Consider the following 22,354-nt stretch of genomic DNA (forward strand, 5'->3'; position numbering starts at 1 on the left):
CATCTCAGTGCCTAAAACCAGATGACTTCTGGTGTAAGTACTGTTGTCCAAAAAAATAAGAGTCCAGGATTATGATATTCTAGGGAGAAAACACACTCTCTCCCTAAGAGTAAGAAATGAAAATTATCATTGTTCACATTTTTGTCCCATTTGGGCCCCTAGACAATTAGGTGGTGTCCACCCATGCTGAGGGGAGCTCTCCCTCAGTTTGCTCACTCACAAGCCATCTGTATCTGGGAACACCCTCCTGTACATACTCAGAATTAATGCTCTACCATTTCTCGGGATAGCTCTTAATATAGCCTATGTTGACAACTAAAATTAACCATCACATTCACTTCCTCTCATCTCTAGATGAAAGTTGAGGCTATTGATTTGAGGCTTTCTTTCCCCGTTGAAGTATTTACCATGATAAGTTGCAGTATAAATACAGCTTTGTGTCCCACCCATATTTATACTGTTTTAAACATTTGTAAAGTCAAACAATTTTCTAATTCTTTCTCCTTTCACTTCTGCTTTCATCTCAAAACCACAGTTTGTTTAGAGATACGTTATTTGAGTTCCAAATATTTGAGGATTTTCCAGAGCTCTGTCTATTACTTCTTTCCAGAGTAATTCAAGTATGCAAAGCAAATCCACTTTATATGACTTGTGTCCTTTCAGATTTATTAAGGTTTGTTTTACAGCCCAGAATATGGTCTCCCTTGGTAAATACCCTCTGCACACTTGAAGATAATGAACGTGATGTTACTATTTGGTGGAAATCTGCAAATGCTAGTCTGACAAAGTGGAATGATGGAGATTTCCAACTCTCTGCTTCCTCACTTACTTTCTGTCTACTTATTCCATTATTGAGAGAGGGGTATTGAACTTTCCACCTTTACTTAAAGATCTGTCTGCTTCTCCATGAAGCTGCCTGATTTTGCATCATGTATTCTGATGTTCTGCTATTGGGTACATGAGTAGTTAGCCTACTATTTCCTCTTTGTAAACTGGCCCTTTACTATTAGGAAGTAATTTTTTTGGCCCTAGGAATCATCTTTGCTTAGTCACTCCTGTTTTCTGAATTACATTGCTGTAGATTGTTTTTAATGTATTTTACATTTTATCTAGTTTGTCCTTATATTTAAAATGTTTCTTGCAGGCACCATCTACCCATTGACTCTTACTTGTTTATCAAATTTGACAATATGTGTGTGGTGTTTAGACCAGTAGTGTTTCCTATCATTTTTCCACGCCCTGTGGTCTACTTCCTTGCTATTGGTTTTACATTTGTTCTGTCTGACTTCTTTTCTCTCTTTCCTTCAAATTAATTTTATTTGTTCTCTCTTATTGGCTTATTAGCTATAGATATTTTAACAATGCTAATAATTATACTACTCAGTTCATCATAGTTTATATAAAATGATATCCCTACCCTGATACTTTATAAAATCCTTTCAATGATTAAACTTCCCCCAATTTCTTTCATTAACCCATCATAGTTGAATGAATATATTTCATGGATATTTCTGTTATTTTCTTGTCTAAGCATTCTATTATATTTTATGGAGGTTTAGATAACCAGGTTATTTTTAACTTTATATTTATCAATGTAGTTACTCTTTGGGGTAACTTTCATTTCTTTGAATCAACACATCATTCAATATTACTATTCTGATATAGGTCATATATTTATATTTCTAATGATGTTGAATATCTTTAAGTTTTACACATATAAAGAAGCCTTTACTTTGTTTTTGATTTTAAAGATATTGTCAAGGATGAAGAAATAGCTTAGCATTAAGAGCAAGCTACTCTTCCTGAGGACCTGAGTTAAGTTCCCTGTACCCACATTGGGAAGATCTTAACCACCTTTAATTCCAAACCCAGGGGGTATTATATCCTCTTTTGGCCTCCACGGTCATACACACATACACACACACACACACACACACACACACACACACACTAAATAAATATATATATATATATATATATATATATATATATATATATATATATATATATAAATCTTGAAAGATATTATTATTGGACACAGAATTTCAGGCTGGCATTTTTTTCTTCATTGAAGGAAGATGCTCTTCCCTCTTCCCAAAATGGTCTGTGTCCCATGAAGCAGGATATGGACCCAGGACGAGCATCTAATCTTATAAAAATATACAGGCAAGGGAACTACCCTAATGCCCAGCATGGAAAATTAGATAAGGATCAGGTGACAGGAATATTTCAGGCAGTCCCAGCACTGGATACATCAAATCTGTTAGACCAAGACTAGCTGAAGATCAGAGACTGGCTAGAAACTAGAGTCCAACCTCTGCCTTCCTTGACTCAGTCCTGTCCCTGTGTTTGTGAACTACTACCCATTTCTATTGGAAATAGAGGACAAGAAATATGCAGAATTTTTAAAAATGTTCAAGACATGATATATACTTAAAGTTAAATAGAGTATAAAGGCTTGGTCAGCATATCTCCAGCCTTCTGAGGTATTTCTAAAGATTTCCCCATGTAAGCAGAAGATGAATTGCCTCATATAGTTTATAATTAAGATTTCTATTTACTCAAAAAGAAAATAGAAAGAAAATGTACTGGCTGTTGTCTGATATATGACTAAGGCATGTTCTGCTCTTGTTGTCAACTGTGCCTGTAAGACTACCACCAGAATTTGGAGTGAGCTAAGCAACCCTGGAGTATTAGAATGATCATGGACTTTCTCTATCAAAACTCTCCACCATCTCCTGATGACTAGAGATAGTCCCATGTCTTTGCAAGGTGTTGAATTAATAAATGCCATTCCTTGTTTTTGATTGGTGAGGGTCTTCTTAATGATGTTTTCTGAAGTTAGAACCAATTGAAAATATCAATTCCAGCCCTGTACATATAATATTAAATATTTAAAAATTTAACCACACACCAAAATATTTCCATGTTGTGATTCTATCAGAGCTCATGAGCATATGGAAGGTGTCAGTAAAGAAATCTGTGGGAAAGAAACAGAAATTCTTATCCAGGGCAACTATGTGTTCTGGGTAAATACTGACCTTTGGCTTCAAGTCCAAGACATACTAAGGAGAGGTAATTTCATTCAGGGCATGCATGCATTCATTTGATTGACTTCAAATTTTAAATAAAGCTTATAGTTTTGATATATAAATAATTTATGCTGCTTATATGTCTATAGGTATTTATACATTTATGACCAACAAGTCTATGCTCCTAGGGGTTTGGGGATTTAGCTCAGTGGTAGAGTGCTTGCCTGGCAAGCGCAAGGCCCTGGGTTTGATTCCCAGCATAAAAAGAAGAAGAAGAAGAAGAAGTCTATGCTCCTCTGGTGTGGTACAGAGAAAAACCAATATTTTTATTTAAATTGGATTGATTATAAATGTGATCTCTTTCTAAAGATAAAAAGGGGATATGATATAGATAAAATAGGATAAAACGGGAGATTAATGAACTTACTTTTAATGAGCAGCAACTTATTTAAAATGTTTTACATTAGTATAGATTTTAGTCTATTGACACAAACTTAAAGTTAATTTTGTTATACTATATGTATATTTCTACTCTTGTTTAAGGTATTATGTTTGTATAGCTCATTTAAAATTGTAATAGATAATTAAAAGGAGATTAATAATTAGTCATCTATGATAATCATACTTGTATCCATATTAGTTAAGTTTTTAGGTATACATAGATATATTTCAGATAGACAGGTAATCTTCAAACACTTCAAAGGTCTACAGAATATGGCATTTAAAATATTTTTAAAATTTAGACTTTCTGGACAGTGAGACATGTCTGCTCCTGGCAGCACCGACTTACTTCAGAGAGGAGAATGGGCATTGAAGACACTTCGTATGAAGTTTATCTTCACCTTGGCAAAAATAGCCATTTGGGCAAGAAACTGTTCTTGCCTGGACTGCTTGATCAACTGGACATGCAGGACCCATAGTAAGGTGACCACTGAACTTTGCTTGACAAAATGGTCCTTCAGGTTTCTGCTTCGCAGAGGAAACTGTCAGACATTCTACAGGACACTGAAAAAAGTGACCAAGAGAATCTAGCCCTGTGGGCTGAAGACAAATGCCCCAACTTTACAAAGGAACATTAGGTGACTGTCCAGGCTGCCAGCTGTCTCTGTCTACTCAACAAGACTCCCGAAAGTTGCTTGCATACTTCTCCCATTTCTCAGGTAATAATATATCCTTCCGAAGTCTTTGATATGGTTGAAGACTAGATAGTTACAATTTTCTTAGTTATAATAAAAGATAAGTTAGATATAAAACCTTGGACTCACAAATATGACATAGGTAGGATATCTTCTTTAATATTGTAACTGTAATTCTTGCTTGATAATTGTTTTGTTATCTGTAATTTTACTATGTGAAAGTTAACCTTCTTTTTTAACAAAAAAGAAAAGGGGGAGTGCTGTGGATATCACTCTGTATAAATAAAATGCTGATTGGCCAGTAGCCAGGTAGGAAATATAGGTGGGACAAGCAGAGAAGAGAATTGTGGGAGGTAGAAGGCTGGGGAGGACAGACACTGTCAGCTGCCGCCTTGAGAAGCAACATGTAAAGACACTGGTAAGCCACGAGCCATGTGGCAAAGTATAGACTAACAAAAATGGGTTAATTTTAGATAGAAGAAGTAGATAACAAGAAGCCTGCCACGGCCATACAGTTTGTAAGCAATGTAAGTTTCTGTGTGTTTACTTGGTTGGGTCTGAGCGACTGTGGGACTGGCGGGTAAGAGAGATTTGTCCTGACTGGGCCAGGCAGGAAAACTCTTACTACACTCCTCTCATCCTATGAAGACCCTGTCTTTTCTACCTTTTCATGTTATCTAGTCACAAAAGTCCTCAGTGGGTTTAGAATTAAAATTCTTCTACATCTATGCACATAGATACTGAATTTGTAAGACAACACTTGCCATTTAAAATCAATTCTTGCTTCAATGCTCTTCTCAGATCAATCAGAGAATATATGAGTCAACAGGGAATCCAACTAGGATTGTTGGACTCTTGTATGAGCCCAAACAAGGGTTCAGCCCTCCTTCTTGTGAAAATTAAGTAATCCTAACCATCAATACCAAAAGTTTAAATGCCAGTTCTCCTAAATGTCTACAACTCCAACCTCTGTGAACAAAATGTATTCTTTGCCAAAGTCCACAAAATTAAAATTCCATGTAATCCAGCAAATAATGAGTAAAAACCATAAATAAACACTACCTTGCACTTGTGCTGTTATTCTTTGTGTGATAAATAAAATAATTGTATGAGTAATAAATCTGAAGCCTCACATCATATGGTCTCTGTATGGAAGCCTAAAGAAATACAGTGCACCAGCTACAAAGTAAGTTAGGGCCAGAAAGATGGCTCTGCAGGTATAAGCACCTTCCACAAGCCTGGGTAATCCCTGGCACCCATATGGTAGAAAGAAAGAACTGATTCCCACAAATTGTCCTGAGATCTCCACATACACATGGAAGCACACACACACACACACACACACACACACACACACACACACACACCAAATAAATGTAATAAAATTGTTAAAAGTAAAACTTTAAAGAGAAATTCTAATAGAGTTATGTTTCTACCACATAAAAAAGTAAACTAATTAATAATACCCAACAGCATTATTCAAATTCCTTTCTTCCCGCCCTTAATTCTCTTCTACATAGATTCTCACAGCCTGATGTCTAAAACTAGCTCCAAGTTCTCAGCCATAGTAATATCCCCTGCTACACATTGGTGCAAACATAACACACACACACACACACACACACACACACACACACACACACACACACACCTTCATTTACCCTCTAATTTCAAAAGCTTTTCTGATTTTCTCTTTCTTCCATTCCCTGGATCTCTGTGACTCTATTTTCTACCTAACTAGATATCAGGAATAATCCAGGAATCAGGCTAGAGTGAGGCTTCATGAGGAATGTGGTAAAAACTTACACCTTTACTTGGCATGAGTGAAATGTTTCTCCTACAGTTCATGAATTGAAGACATAAACTATATTACAGTGGTATTTATTAGGCAGGTCCTTTAAGAGGTTCATGATATGTTCAATGTTATTGTTCCAGGAGTGGGGTTTTGATACTGGAATTGTTCCCCAACTTTAATATCAGCTCTGGGCTTCTGCTCTGAACTCTTGGGCTTTTAACTCTGCATTTGGCTCTGTGTTTCTTATTTAATAAGTCCGTTACATCTACATCTGGTGTCTAATGTTAGTGGTACGAATTCACCAAAAAGCTGCTTGCCTGTGGTCTTGCAGGCCCCATCTCAGACCCAGATCACCCTCAGTCGGTTGTGATGGAGCACGTAGGTAGGGTTACTGGACTGGACATTGTTAATATATATTAATGGAGTTTTTTGTCTGAATCTGTCAAATGTTAGTGGACTAGACATCATTAATGTAATTCTTGACTGTATGTATTGTATATGTTTATTGGATACAGTTTTTCTTGTATTAGTTATAAGCTTTTTAAAATTTTAGACAAAAAAGAGGAAATGAGGTGGTATTGTTTTCCCAACAATATTGTGTACCCTAATAAACTTATCTGGGGTTAGAGAACAGAATAGCCACAAGATATAGAGGCCAGAAAATGGTGGCACACAAGCCTTTCATCCTATCACTTGGGGGGCAGAGATCCCTCCCAATCTCTCGGAGTTCAAAGCCACACTGGAAACAGCCAGGCATGGTGACTCACACCTTTAATCCCAGGAAGTGATGGCAGGAGGCAAAAAGGTATATAAGGCATGAGGACCAGAAACTAGAGCTGGTTAAGCTTTTAGGCTTTTGAGCAGCAATTCAGCTGAGATTCATTCTGGATGAGGACACAGAGGCTTCCAGTCTGAGTAAACAGGATCAGCTGAGGAACTGGCGAGGTGAGGTTGCTGTGGCTTGTTTTGCTTCTCTGATCTTCCAACATTCACCCCAATAACTGGCCTCGGTTTGATTTTAGTAATAAAAACTTTTAAGGTTCGTGCTACACCCCACGGCACACACCTCTTTTACTTCCTCCCATTTTGTTTTCCCATGTCATGACTCAAATGAGGCTTTCACCAAATGCTGGAACTTGAACTTCCCAAGCCCTAGAACACTGAGCCAAATAAATAGCTTGCCTTTCTTTTTATTATTATTATTATTATTATTATTATTATTATTATTATTATTATATTTGTGTTTTAATTTTACATATCAGCCATGGGTTCCCCTGTCCTCTCGCCCCCACCCCCACCTTCCCCCCAGCCCCTCCCCTCCATTCCCATCTCCTCCAAGGCCAAGACTCCCCTGGGGACTCATTTAAACCTGATGGATTCAGTACAGGCAGGTCCAGTCCCCTCCTTTCAGGCTGAGCAAAGTGTCCCTGTGTAAGCCCAAGGTTCCAAACAGCCAGCTCATGAACTAAGGACAGGTTCTGGACCCACAGCCTGGATGCCTACCAAACAGTTCAAGCTATTCATCTGTCTCACTTATCCAGAGGGCCTGATCCAGCTGGGGGCTCTACAGCCTTTGGTTCATAATTCATGCGCTTCCATTTGTTTGGCTATTTGTCCCTGTGCTTTTCTAATCTTGGTCTCAAAAAATCACACTCTTACAGGCCCTCCTCTTTCTCAACAATTGGACACCTGGAGCTCCACCTGGGGCCTGGCTGAGGATCTCTGCATCCACTTCCATCAGTTATTGGATGAGAGTTCCAGCACGACTCTTAGGGTGTTTGGCCATCTGACCACCAGACTAGGTCAAATCAGGCTTTCTCTCGACCACACAAATGATATAAACTACCTTGGGGTTACTCTAACTAAGCATGTGAAGGACCTATATGACAAGAACTTTAAGTCCCTGAAAAAAGAAATTGAAGAAGATGTCAGAAAATGGAAAGATCTCCCATGTTCATGGATAGGCAGGATTAACATAGTAAAAATGGTGATCTTACCAAAAGCAATCTACAGATTCAATGCAATCCCCATCAAATTACCAACACAATTCTTCACAGACCTGGAAAGAATAATACTCAACTTCATATGGAAAAACAAAAAATCCAGGATAGCCAAAAGAATCCTGTACAAAGAAACAACCTCTGGAGGCATCACGATCCCCAACCTCAAGCTCTACTATAGAGCTGCCGTAATAAAAACAGCTTGGTACTGGCATAAAAACCAACATGTGGACCAATGAAATTGAACTGAAGACCCTGACATTAACCCACACACCTATGAACATATAATTTTTGGCAAAGAAGCCAAAAATGTACAATGGAAAAAAGAAAGCATCTTCAACAAATGGTGCTGGCATAACTGGATGTCAATGTGTAGAAGGCTGCAAATAGATCCATATCTGTCACCATGCACAAAACTTAAGTCCAAGTGGATCAAAGACCTCAACATAAATCCAGTTACTCTAAACCTGAAAGAAGAGAAAGTAGGAGGTACTCTTGAACGCATTGGCACCGTAGATCACTTTCTAGCTTGACTTTCTAAATCACTCTGTGGAATTCTTTTCAAGTGGCACAAGGCAGACTAAGACAATACTACACTTGGTAAATGGAACTAGAAGCAGTTGACAGTGGGCAACTTTGTAACTTTTGGCTGCCTATGGCAGGAAATCAAGAGCCTACTATCAAGTCAATCTGAGTACTAGAAGGTTCAACAGCATTATTACTTCATGAGAATCACTAGTGTTACTCCCTAGTTCACCCTATAATGTGCCAAATCCCAAGGACCATGATTCAACCATGAATGCCATACAAGTGTTACTGCAGAAGATAGCAAGAGGCCCAGCTGGTTTGATGGAAGTCCTTAAGCAACAACTATGTTTTATATTTTTTAAGTGGTTGGAAAAAAAGTCAAAAGAAAAGTAATATTTTGTGTCATACTAAAATTACATTTTGATTACAATTATAACCTCAGTAGCCATAAATAAGTCCATATGCACACTTTACCACATTTGCACTCTGACTGCAAGGGTGAGTGAGTCAAAACAGACGCTGTGACTGGCAATGCCTGAAATAACCACTCTCTGGCCTTTTATAGAAAACGTTTGCCGACCCCAACTTGTCTCCTAACACCCTCATCTCATTCAGTTCAGGAAGTCACACTAATATCTGTTTAATATTTAGACAGCAAAAGGTCACTGGAGGAAGCTAACATGAACTTTTCCATCATTGGGAAAATAGGACACCACAGCATTACTGCCCTGAGGACTTCCAAGCGTCAAAGTGGCTAGGTACATGAAGAAAGTGCATATTTATAGGAGAAAATTCAGCCCCATGTGTTCTAGTTACTATTTTTGTCTTTGTAAAAACAGAGTCTAAGACATAAAAATTGTGATTTTTTTTTAATAGCAATTTCGTTAACAACAAGGCCAGAATTAATTTGTATGAATGACTGTCTTCCATCTTTCAGCTGGGCTCCTGATGTCTGTCTGTTTCTCAGTGAAGAGGTCCAGTTACTCCCCCCCACCCCCCCGCACTGAATTCTGGTTACATCCTACCCTTGAGAGAGAAGCACTGAGCGAAAGGGTGGGATAAGAAACAGCAGACACAATGCCAGTTGCCCCTTTTACAGAAGGAAAGTGGTGAGTGCATCAGGAAATTACACGTTTTCCTCCAACACTAAAATCCTACATTATTTGCGTCTCAAGTTGTATAATTGTTCCTCTGTTGTCCTCTCTTCAAGTCGGCTGACTTCTGGGATGTGACTATCCCTGGTCTGGTTCTCCCATGTCAAGCTCACTCCCTGCACATGCTCATCCTTACTCCGGTCTCCTTAAGTCACCTGAAACTGTTCACTTACTCTGCCTTGGAGATAAAACTTCTCTGAGAACATCAAAGTTAACAATGCAAAGGCCGGTCTTTTATTTACCTGGCAGTCACGAGACTGAGAACATGGGCGGGAAATTGCAGTCTTACAGATTTCCCTGTAAGTAACAGTGAAAGAAAAGGCACTATGCCTTAAGACATTTTCTTTAAAAAAAAAAAAAAAAAAAGCTATTCAGTTGATAGTCTTGTTTACATCAGCACAAGAGACTGAAATGCATAGCAAAAACTGTTTTTTTTTTTATTATATTTGTGTTTTAATTTTACTTATCAGCCATGGGTTCCCCTGTCCTCCCCGCTCCCACCCCTGCCTTCCCCCCAGCCCCTCCCCTCCATTCCCATCTCCTCCAGGGCCAAGACTCCCCTGGGGATTCAGCTCAACTTGGTAGATTCAGTACAGGTAGGTCCAGTCCCCTCCTTCCAGGCTGAGCAAAGTGTCCCCACATAAGCCCCAGGTTCCAAACAGCCAGCTCACGCACTAAGGACAGGTCTGGGTCCCACTTGTTAGTATTTAAGCGACGCTAGGAACACGTCCCGAACACGACAAGACCACAGAAGAGTTTTATTAAAGAGGATAGAGGTGACAGGCCTGTGTGAAACACACATGGGTGAGGAGATAAGGGGGGCTCATGCAAGATGGCACCGGCTTTTTAAAGGTTGGGTAGCGCACGCGTACAGAAACTCCTGTGGGTAGTCTACACATGCGTGTAGATTACATGGCTGCATGCGCTTTAGGCAACCACGTAAAGCCACAGAGTCCCGGTCCCAGAGATGGCTATTCTGAACTGGAAATAGTTAGGTGGTCCACGAGGCAAGCCCAACCATGTGGACATGTAATTCTCTATCACCACTGCCTGGGTGTCTCCCAAACAGTTCAAGCTATTCAATTGTCTCACTTATCCAGAGGGCCTGATCCAGTTGGGGGCTCCACAGCTTTTGGTTCATAATTCACATGTTTCCATTAGTTCGGATATTTGTCCCTGTGCTTTTCCAATCTTGGTCTCAACAATTCACACTCTTAAAGTCCCTCCTCTTTCTCAACAGTTAGACTCCTGGAGCTCCACCTGGGACCTGGCTGAGGATCTCTGCATCCACTTCCATCAGTTATTGGATGAGAGTTCCAGCACGACCATTAGGGTGTTTGGCCATCTGATCACCAGACCAGGTCAGATCAGGCTTTCTCTCAACCATTGCCAGTAGTCTACAGTGGAGGTATCATTGTGGATTTCTGGGGAACCTCTCTAGCACTTTGCTTCTTCCTGTTCTCATGTGGTCTTCATTTATTATGGTCTGTTATTCCTTGTTCTCCCTTTCTGTTCTTGATCCAGCTGGGATCTCCTGCTCCCCTAAGCTTTCTTTCCCTTGAACCTTGCCCTTCATTACCCCCACTCATGTCCAGGTTGTTCATGTAGATCTCATCCATTTCTCTGTCATCTGGGTGATCCCTGTGTCTTTCTTAGGATCCTGTTTTCTAGGTAGCCTCCCTGGAGTTGTGAGTAGCAGTCTAGTCATCTTTGTTTTATGTCTAGTATCCTCCTATGAGTGAGTACATACCATATTTGTCCTTCTGAGTCTGGGTTACCTCACTCAGGACACAAAATATATTGCTATTAATACATTTGAGAAGCCACTGGTGAATGGTAAGTACTTATAGGGAGAAAACATGTGAAATTAGGATGTTAAAAAAGAAAATGGGACAAAAAGCTTTAGTTTAAAGAAGAGTCAGAACTACCACCTTCAAATGGAATCTATTTTGCAAGCACTGGAAGAGACATGGAAGAAACCAAAAAATTAAGAGATGAAATAAAAAAGAAATGTAAAAGGAGACAGGGTACTTGGTGAGATGTGAGCACTGTGTGGACAGTGAACGATCACTAAGTGGCTTTCCAACTCCCAAAAGTCAGACTCATCATTTCTCTAAGAAGTTTGGTCATACCAACACATAAACATAACACACACACACACACACACACACACACACACACACACACACACACACACGCACACACATACACATGTGTACATGCACATGCATGCACACGTACAACCTAGCCATGCTGCCTCTGCGTTTCATCTGACTTTGCTAGAGGGAAGACAACTTGCTTCTTTTGATGAGGGGTCAGCAAAGCAGAAGTCAGTCATGACCTGACACCAGCCATCCACTTAACTTTAGACAAGTGTCACAAACTCAACTGGCCTTCAGATGCTGAAGCCTCAAATCCCAGCTCCTCAACCTGTGACTATATGTGAAGACAGGACCTTGAAAAGATAGGAAAGCTAAAATGACTCCATGGACCCTAATCCAACTTGTCTAGTATACTTATAAGAGGAAACTGGGCATGTTAACAAGTCCCAGGGATGTATACTTACAAAGGACATATGGAGAAGATATGAAGGAAACGGGCCTTAAAGGAAACCAACCCTGGACATCTCAATCTTGAGTATCCAGCCATTACAACAATGGCCACGAATGCATGTTGTTTCATCTCTCAGTCTTGGTATAGAAGCTTAAACAAATTTATAAGACCAGTGACTATAGAACAAGCTCCCCAAAGCATACATTAATGTGACAAGCCCTGGTCACAGCTCCTTACACCTGGCAGGAGCTGGGCAAACACTTGACATTTCCTAGACAGATATCAGAGGAGTGAGTGACCTATAGCTCATATAGGAAGGAGTACCATCTTACTCTTATCATGCAGGGTCCTGGTCAGTATCAGAGGAGACAGAGGCATGCGTATTTTCCATTTGCCAGGAACCACACGGGGACTTCATTATTAACCCCACGGTCATAGTAGTAAATGGCTCACAATTACCCAAATCTCAGTCTCACCACAAAATAGAAGATAGCTGTTTGTCCTAGAGAGATGGTGGAAAGGGGCATCTTTCAGTCACTGTCTGGAAGGACTGCAGAAAAATCTGGGTGGGCTTACTGTGCAGTCATGGCTGTGCGTGTCTGAAGTGGAATGGGCACAGATTCTGGGTGCATGTGAGAAACACATTCTGAAGCACATTATACCAAATAGCATGAGTGCTTTGGAAATGAGTCAACAGTCATGGAACCCAGGCCACAAGAAATCTCCATACCTCAAGGGCCATTTAAAAAATATATGACCACGTTTACCATACCCAAACAAGTTGTTCCGTAACTTGTAATAATAATAAAAGAAAATCCCCACTTTCTATTTCATTGGTAATGATTCTCACTTTTCCACCAAGCATTCAAAACATGATCCCAAGAAAGATTATGACACATTAATTGCTTCAATATCGTATTCTGAAATATCCACTTTGTGATTTCATCTCTTTTCAGTTCCTGAAGGACTACCAAGTCCTTCTTTGGACTCTCATATTTTTGTCATCAAAGACTACTAAATCTAACTTGGATTTTGATAGCAGAGTGGGATTGAAGAAGATCACTTGAGTTTAATTCCTTTCCCCATGACACTTGATTTTTCTGGAATGGGTCAATTGGTTTCAATATTCTGCACTCAAATTTCTTTATCTTTCAAAATCTGTGTAATGATTCAATCACAACTATGAGAAAGATGGCCAGGTTTCTAACTCTGGCTCTTCCTTCTCTGGTCAGCTGGGACAAGCTAATTAATGAATACATGTGGCCCTCAAGGTCCTCATTTGACAGGTTGTCAGACACATTGGGTGGTTTGGCACTACACAAAGACAGCCAGCACAAGAATGAAGTAAGAGTTGAAATCCTCTCCCCATCTGGCCATGGGGAACTGGCCAGCTCTGCCAGATCCTAATATGGGATGAGTTTCACTCACTCAGAGTAAATGATGCCATGTCCTCCAAAGCCATATGTCCACACCTAACAGACATACATCTATCTCTATGCAGTAGTGTGTAGATGATCTGCATCCTTGCTCCTGGCTCATTTTGTTTCTAATTTTAATTTGAAGATTAAATAATGTAAAAAAAAAATGTTCCACATCTAGGGTATATCCTTATAAATATCCTAAGTAGAAAGTATCATCATGACCGTAAAATGTATCGAGTTAATCTAATATACTGAGCTAATCACAGCTTATCCTAGCCTACCTTAACATGCTCAGAACATTGATGGTAGCCTACAGACAAGCAAAGACATCAATCTCACATTGTATCTCTCCACCACCATGGATACCCTCTGACAGGCATACTGTGGACAATGGGATGTGAAAAACATTGGCAACACATTACAGAGAAGACTGTTTCCCCTTGTGATTGTGAAGATAAATGGCTTCTACTTCTGTCCAACAACATGGGAGAAGAGCACACTAAATATGACCAACACAAGAAAATGTCCAAATGCATGATGCCAACACACCATTAAAGTCAAAGATCATTGAATGGGACCATCTCTGGTTAAAAACCAGGTTAGTTGGGATCATCACTCTTACCCAGTTCAGCCCCTTCTCTGCTTCAGATATAGAAATTAGAGATGTGAAAGTAATCTGAATCCATTGTGGGTTATATAAAGAAGCAGGACAGAATGAAAAATAACAGAAAGAACTGCGATTAGAAGCAGATAGTCTGAGGTTCAAGTTTGAATTTCACATACTAACTGTATAGTCTCAGAAAAAATTATTTGGGAGTTCAGAATAGGCAGAGGTCAAAAGCACCCAGAGATCTATCTACCTATGTATGTCAAGTACATGCCCAAGCTGCTATGCCTCAAATTGTGGTAATACCAAATTATTCTAGTGGCATTCTCTCCTCTCTACCTTTGCTGTCCATTCCCAAAGTGTCCCAGCTCTCTATCATTTCTGCCATGGAGGTTTCTGCAGCCTCTCAAGAGGCCCCCTACCTCCAGGCAACCCTCACTCACTCAAGTCCATCATGGAGTGTTAAGGTAATGGCCACACCTACAGGAAGCCTACTGAGGCTGATGTAGGGGTTCTCTTAGCTTGGTGTATGATAGTTTAGCCTCAGTGCCTACCAGCTCCATTAACCCAATAATCTACCTAAATCTACATCCAGCCCCCCCCCAGAGAGTATCCACAACACACTTCCACTCATTTCTACTGACCTCCCCAGCTTACACAGAAAGATCTATCCTCCATTACACTTTTCATGAGTGAATTATGCCAGAAACATAGGCAAACATGTTTATGCCTTCCTGCAATGCCAGAACATATCAAATAACAATGAATTCACAGGCTATGATAGACTCTGTATAGCAGTTTGTGAGATACTCTGGCTTTCTTTGAGAATCCTAGCCAAGAAAATTCAGATTGAAATTCTTTTCAATCTTAATTACTAATTTTATTGACTCTCAGATCACACATCACATGTCACACAGTCACATAATAAATAGACCTATGTAGGTTACAAAATGCTATGAAGGGTTATGAGGCTGCAGAGAAATTCAAGAGGGCTTGGGAGTGCAATTCTGAGAAACAGAGATACTAAAGAGATGTACATGATCTTCATTGATAAGGAAACTAACCCAACTGCTGAAGAATCCAGAGAACCTCTGAGGCTGTTGGCTGCTGATCATAGACTCAGGCTGCAGGTTCAGAGTTGAGCTGGGGGAGCATGGTGAGGCAAGTCTGGATGGAGATCAGATGAATGGATGTTTGCATAGATGGGCAGCAAAGTCTAAATTGGTAAACAAGAGAATGGGCAGGTGGCAGTTCAAAGAGGCTATATCCACAGTAGGGGCCAAGCCAAGTTGAAGACCCTGGAACAGTCAGGAGCTCCCTGTCTGCCAGTCCTTGATGTATATATTGGCTGGAAGATGATAGTCAGGGACTGTTGCTAGCTTGGTGCTTAGGTTGCTGCCCCCGCCTCCTACATGGGGCTGGTAGCAAGGAGCTATGTCCTCTCTTTGTCTTGTGGATCCATTAAGTATTCAGGCTTAGTTTTCTTGGTATGATTTAATAGGCCTCTAATGTCCCAATTCACCCTAATAAATGTACATGCTCTCACTCTTTTTATTCCCAGGGACAAACCAATTATGAGTTTGTCCTGTACAGGTGATTCTGGACAAATAGTGCCATGTATGTTCACCCAAGTATAGAGATACCTTCTATCCTGGAACTGGAGACCAATACTGCCTGCAAGACAGAGTCTCTCTGGAAAAGCATAGTGGGGGTGGTGGTGCAGAAATCAATGTTTTACACAATGTGGAGTAACTTGGGACAAGGCACAGTTTGATCTCAACAGCTTCCTCTAAGTATTGCCCTCCATGATCTTTGTGGCCTGTGCTTCGCCTACCCTACGTATTTTTCCCTAGACTGTGCAGTGAGAAACTAAAGTCCAGAACTGAACCTTAAACACCTGCCCCCAATTCTAGCCCTTCCCTTTTCTTGTCATGCCATCTTGCCTTTTTTCATTCACCATACTAGATTCTGATCAGTTTTACAATGCTGAATGGATCCATACCATTCTTTTCGAGAAACCTGGTTTTTAACCTCTAATATCTAACCTATCCCACACTGCTGGGATTGTTGGATTTTTCTTTTTCCTCTTCTACTAGACTGTGTGGAGACGGTGTAGGAGTTGAGCCATTCACATCACCCCACTCCTAATACCTAGTAGACACACAACATACTCTCTGGGTGGAAGCTGGGGGGGGGTGCTCCTGTGCGGTCACAGAAGCACTGGATGGAAAAGGTGTTATGTCAGTGTGAGAAGTGGTCCTTCTACCGAAGGGAGTTGGGGGTTCAAATTCCCATAGATTATACTTACAATTAAAGCTATTTATCCTGGTAAGATGAATGATCATATCTTAAACATGTTTGCATATCTATGAACATCTATTACAGAATAGAATTTCCAAAAATATTCTCAACTGTTTCAGAATCTTGAATAAAATTCTATAGCCCATAAATAAAGATGTAGGTTCAAGGACTAACTAAAAACATGGTGTGGAAGGAAATGAAGAAAATGGATGAGGTTTTAATGGGAAAAGCTCTATAAGAAAACCTAGAAGGCTTTATCTGTTGCTCCAATGATCTAAGGCAAAGGAGGATTATAACCACTGTTGTAGAGGTCTTCTTTATCCCCCTCATCTTTCCACAAGGGAAGAAACTCTGCCTGTGAGTCACCTGCTCAAAGGCACACACCTAAACCCACCAAAGTCTGATTTGAGCCTCTGGCTACCTGACTCTGCCTCTTACCTTCCTGTCCACTGAGCTCCTGTACTCCCTCCTATACAGCAAAGCAGACTTTGATTCACTTGACAGTGCCTCTGATTTTGATTCTTTAATCAGAGCTGAGGCTATGTTGAGCCCAAAGTTTACCTTCAGCACTTTATGGTCAATTCACCATCTGCTGGCAAGAATTATGAATGTTTGAAGACACACACATCCACCGTCTCTCATCCCCAACACCCCGATGGCTGCCTTGGCTTCCCCGCAGTTTCTCATCACGTCTGTTAAAGCGTTGTGTTCAACTTCTGCCTCCAGCTGCATTGAAGAGAGCCTTGAGGTCTAATGCCAACAACTTCAATTGCCCTTCTTCTCCTTCTGGGGTACAGTAACAATCACAAAAATAATAATGGCATCGTTCTACATGAATCCTTTTTGCCTGTAAGCATTCACAATCACATCAGCATGAGAGGCTGAGAAGAACTCTGAAGATTTGCCATAGTTTAGATAAAATTTAGTGGGGTGCCAGGGGAGGGGAGGAAAACATCTTCATTTAACATACAAAGAGCTACATTTCAGTTCTTTCCAATTAGCGGTGTTCAATATTATTAAAATCTGTTGACAAAAAGTAACAGATGCTCCATTTTCCTTGAAGCTAATTAATCAAGTTGTTTTTTTTTTTTTTTTTAACCTCTCCAAAATTTGGAGAAACTGGATCTTTTATAATCAAATAGTTTTCTCCTACACAAAATCTACATATGCCTGGAACAATATGTGTGTCAATATTCAAAAAGGATAATTATCCTTTGAGCTCTCTGCATCGTCTTTTCCTTGTCTTATGACTACAGATGGGTGGAAGGTTCCATGGACGTGAACAGTGGTATTAAGCACCTGTGGGAGACAACTAGCTCTTTATGTCAGGGACAACTCATTGCCGCTGTTATTCAATTAGAAGATTCTAATAATCCTAATAAAGTAATCCAACACATTTTCAACCTATAAAGAATTGTGAGAATGTTGATCTTCCTAGTTCCCTTTATTTTAGAAAAAAATTCAAATAAATACAAAAGAAGAACACAGTAAGACCTCAATTATCTATTAAGCAGTTTTTTTTTTTAAAAAAAAAAAAGATCAAATTGTAGACTTTCTTGCTTAATATATGGCTGTACCCACTTCTCTGTCTTCAGATGTTATTGCCTCATGTATAAGTATCAATGTGGGTCATTAAATAAAATGATTACTTATTTAAACACCAGAGAAACAGTTCTATTACATCCTCCAAAAATATGACACCAATTCTTAATGCCCGTATATAAATTCCACTGATTATCTCTAATTGGGGGTTTCTTTGAATCAGGAGACAAATTAGGTTTATAGATTGCAGTTGAGTATAATAAACTACACCAAAGCCTCTTTTGTTTACTCCAAGCATTTATCTCTTTCTCATGTCACATTAGTACTGCACTGGTTCCACTGGGCATGCTAAATGGGCAACTGCCTCCAGGGCTGTGTTGTTCTCAGGGCAGACAGAGGATTAGTGAGTCCGGACAAACCACACAAGGGCACTGGGGACTTCTGCTCAGACTGAAGATATGTGTTTGAACTCGATGACCAAAACAAGTCAACGGTCATAGCCACATTCAACATGGCTTCCATACCAATGCCAGTCACTTTTTTTCCTTGAAGGTAGGGGAAGAGAGTTTTATGTGGTCCACTGAAGGTAATGTGACCCAATAAATGAAAATGTCACTGAATAGAGAGGGCTCATTCATCCTAATAGAAAACCAACACCATCAGTCTTGAGCAATCCATGTTTGCAAAAATCAAAATACCAAACTGTGATTCTGAGTTCTAGATCATTCTACCCCTAACCATAAGAAGCCTCGGGCATGCCTGACACTCATTCCTTTGACCCTGAATCACACTGTGGAAGCTTCAAAGGAGGTCAGCAGGTGTCATGTAAATGAGCATGAGGTAAGAGGTCAGTGACCAGAAAAAATTAGTGTTGACTTCAAATTCAAAACTTTCTGTGAGCACTACTGGATTAGACCAGTTAGCAGCTATGTTGGAATGGATCTTCTCACACACCATGCATGTCAGTCTCAAGATTGCCCTCTAATCTCTACACAGAAACATGTATACACACGTATGCAAAACTGCCTATCCTCCCCCAATGTACACCAACTCTCCCAGGTTATTCTAATTGAGTCGTGACCTAGTGTTCTTCTGTCTACACAGCTGACAATAGCTAGTCCATATTTCTAGCCATAAACTAAAAGCTTTAAACCATCCCAATGGTTTTAATATTGCTTCTCAATACCACTGATCATCAAAATGAACAAGAGCTACTGAAAAATGCTGTTTCTAAGCTTTAACTGCAAATGTCGTGACCTAAAAGGTAGATGGTAGAGTGATTCCTGGGAGTTTTTGCTTGATTTGGAGTTTTATTTTCTGTTTTGTTTGTTAATTTTTTGTTTCGTTTTGTTTTTTTCCCCAGAGTTTTCCAAGTGATTGTCATGAGCAACAAGTTTTGGAACCACTTGCTCACCCACCTTGTAGAGATAGCTAGAAGGCCAAGTAATTCTTATTCTGGGAATGCCTTACATCAGAGTTTGAGACCTACAGACTTTGTTCACATGACTCTTTGGTTATAAACAAACAAACAAACAAACAACTCTAAGCACTAGTCTCCTGAACAGTCCTGACTCCAGTAAACACTTCAGGTTGAGGTATCATGATTACTGTAGAAAGTTGAAAACCTGTGACTTTTGGCAAATTGAAGAAAAAAGAAATATCAGGGAAGAACTATAATGATCCCTTCCCTTCTCTTTTTCTAGTGGATAGTTATATAACTACTAAACAATCCTGCATCATTATCTTTTTCTAGTGGATAGTTATATAACTACTAAGCTGCCCTGCATCAGGAGGCAGCTGTCCCTGGAGCTGCTTTAATGAGGAGTGAGAGTCTTGGCCCATTGGCAGGAACAGCTACAACACCAACCCTTATAGGAAGAATGATCCAGCAGATGGGAACCAAGATCACAAATGTTTCGTTCAGACCACAGGGTCAGGGATTGTGTCCCCAAGCAACTGAGACTTGAAATGACTTTGAATATACACAGGACTCAGGTTGAAAGGACAGCAGTCGAAGTTACCTGGTGGGAAAGTGGTGAAGATGAAGTTGTTCATTTAGCACAGAGGGTCGCTCCAGGGATGCTAGTGTTGTATATCAATGCCTTTTGCAGGACATTAGCATGAGTGAGGAAAGATCCAGACATCATGTAAAGGAAAGCCTTAAGTGACTTTTTTTTTTTTCTTTTGAAGTTGATGCTATTGAAGAGAGAAACAAACTGTTTGGCATCTGGCACAAACAGCAGGGAGCTGTGGTCCATGCAGTTTTTAAGTTTTAACTTGGTCTTCTATCAGATGACACATCAGTCTAAGAGTTTGAGTCCAACCATGGCATTAAAAAAAAAAAGACATTTGATATGCCCGTGATCTCCTTGGCCTGAAGAATTTGAGCTGGTGTCAGGAAAAACTTGCAACTGGGGTCTCTTCCTGCCTGATTTGGGGTGAGGGGGGAGAAGGAATGAGGTCCGGGCTATTTGCACACAAGCAGCAATTACGCTCTGAAACCCAGAACCTGACAGTTGTGCTTCTCAGGCAATCAACACTGCGTCCTGAACGGGCTGCTTAATGTCTCCGAGGTGATGGGACCTGAAGGGAGCACGCGAACAGGTGGTGATTATGACTGACATGGTGTCGGCTTGTGCAGGCATGCAGCCCCGGAACAAAACACCGCAGTTAGCTAACAAGAACTGGGGAAGGCTCTCTGCTGGCACTGTGTCTCTTTGCCTGACACTTCTGAACCGGGAGGGAAGGTGGGAGGTACTGTCAGCCTGGGTATTCAAGGGGATAATAGGCCACCTGAGTTGAAGGGAGCTTGCTCAAAATTTGTTCCTGTAGCTGCGATTAGGTCAGCCACGGCTTCCATGTTGCTCTCTGTGAGGTGTTCTTGGCTGGCATGTTTTTTTTTTCCCCCTTTTGAAAATGTGTTCTTTGGATTCTTATTTCTGTGGCATAGCAGCATGCATGCTCACCCAGCATTTTGAGCAATTCTCAGACTGTCCCCATATTTCTCTATATTGTGCCTGTATCGCACTGTATACAAAGATGTTTCATCACACAGACCATCTTCATCCCCTTCTGTTTTGAAGGGCTTGTGGATACACCCTGTCCCTTCCTGAAGATAAGGGAAAGAAACCCTGGGTGTGTTCCCCCATTAGAATAGCATATCTTGAAACCCACTGATTGCTGGATTTGAAAAATAAAGCAACAAGTTCTAGAATACCAACCATGTGCAACTGGAGACATCCTACCAAATTCCTTTCAAATTTCTAGTTTTCCTTCAGAAACACTTATCTAATTTCCAGTGGTCTGGCTGGCCAAACTTGGAGCTGTGTGTCTAGATGTCAACTTGTATTCCAGAGTCCTGCTGCTGTTTAGCCTCCAGACACACTAGATGCTGAAGAAACCAGCTTTCATTTCTTCTTTCAAGAAGTGGATTTAGTTCCACCCACACAGCAATACACCAAGCAGCTTTTTAGAGGAAGAGCAGTGGATATGTCCTTGGGTTTGAACAATGTTTGATTAGTTCCTTTTGGACATTTTTGCCCTGCTTTAGAAACTCTAACATTAAAAATTAAAAACTCTACTTGAGATATTTAGCACATGTTTTCCAAAAGTTAAAAGATAATACAGGGGGTTGGGGATTTAGCTTAGTGGTAGAGCGCCTGCTTGCAAGGCTCTGGGTTCGGTCCTCAGCTCTGGGGAAAAAAAAAAAGATAATATAGATTCACAGGAAGAGTACTTGCCTAGCATGCACAAAGCTCCAGGTTCCATCCCCAGTGCCATATAAACTGGGCATGGTGGTGCTGGCCTGTCATAGCAGCACTTGGGAAATCAGAACTTTGAGATCATTCGCAACGAAATTATAAGTTTGAGGCAGGCCTGGGCTACATGAGACCCTGTGTGGAACAAAACAAAAACCTAAACACCAGATAGGACTTGTGCCAATGATCCTTCGGGGGTCATAGTAACAAAGGTGTCACACTAACCTGTGATTTAGGAATAACTTGCAGACTCAGCCAAGTGAAAAGTCAACTTCCTACCTTGAGCTGTAAGTACCGACTTTGGTTTCTGCACAGCACCCATGGCATTCTCGCTTTCTTGTGTGGCCATTTTCTCTGAGTTACTCCCTTACCCCTGTCTGTCAGTTCTTTCAAACAGTTCTCCTTTCTACTCACCAACTTCAAACCCTTGCTCTAATACTTGATTTTATTCTCTCAATGCAAACTCATTATCTACGTTTTATCACTTGTAGGAAGGTAATCACCAATTTTCCAACTTGCACCCGACA

The sequence above is a fragment of the Onychomys torridus genome, chromosome 19 (assembly GCF_903995425.1).
Source record: "Onychomys torridus chromosome 19, mOncTor1.1, whole genome shotgun sequence".
Taxonomy (NCBI): domain Eukaryota; kingdom Metazoa; phylum Chordata; class Mammalia; order Rodentia; family Cricetidae; genus Onychomys; species Onychomys torridus.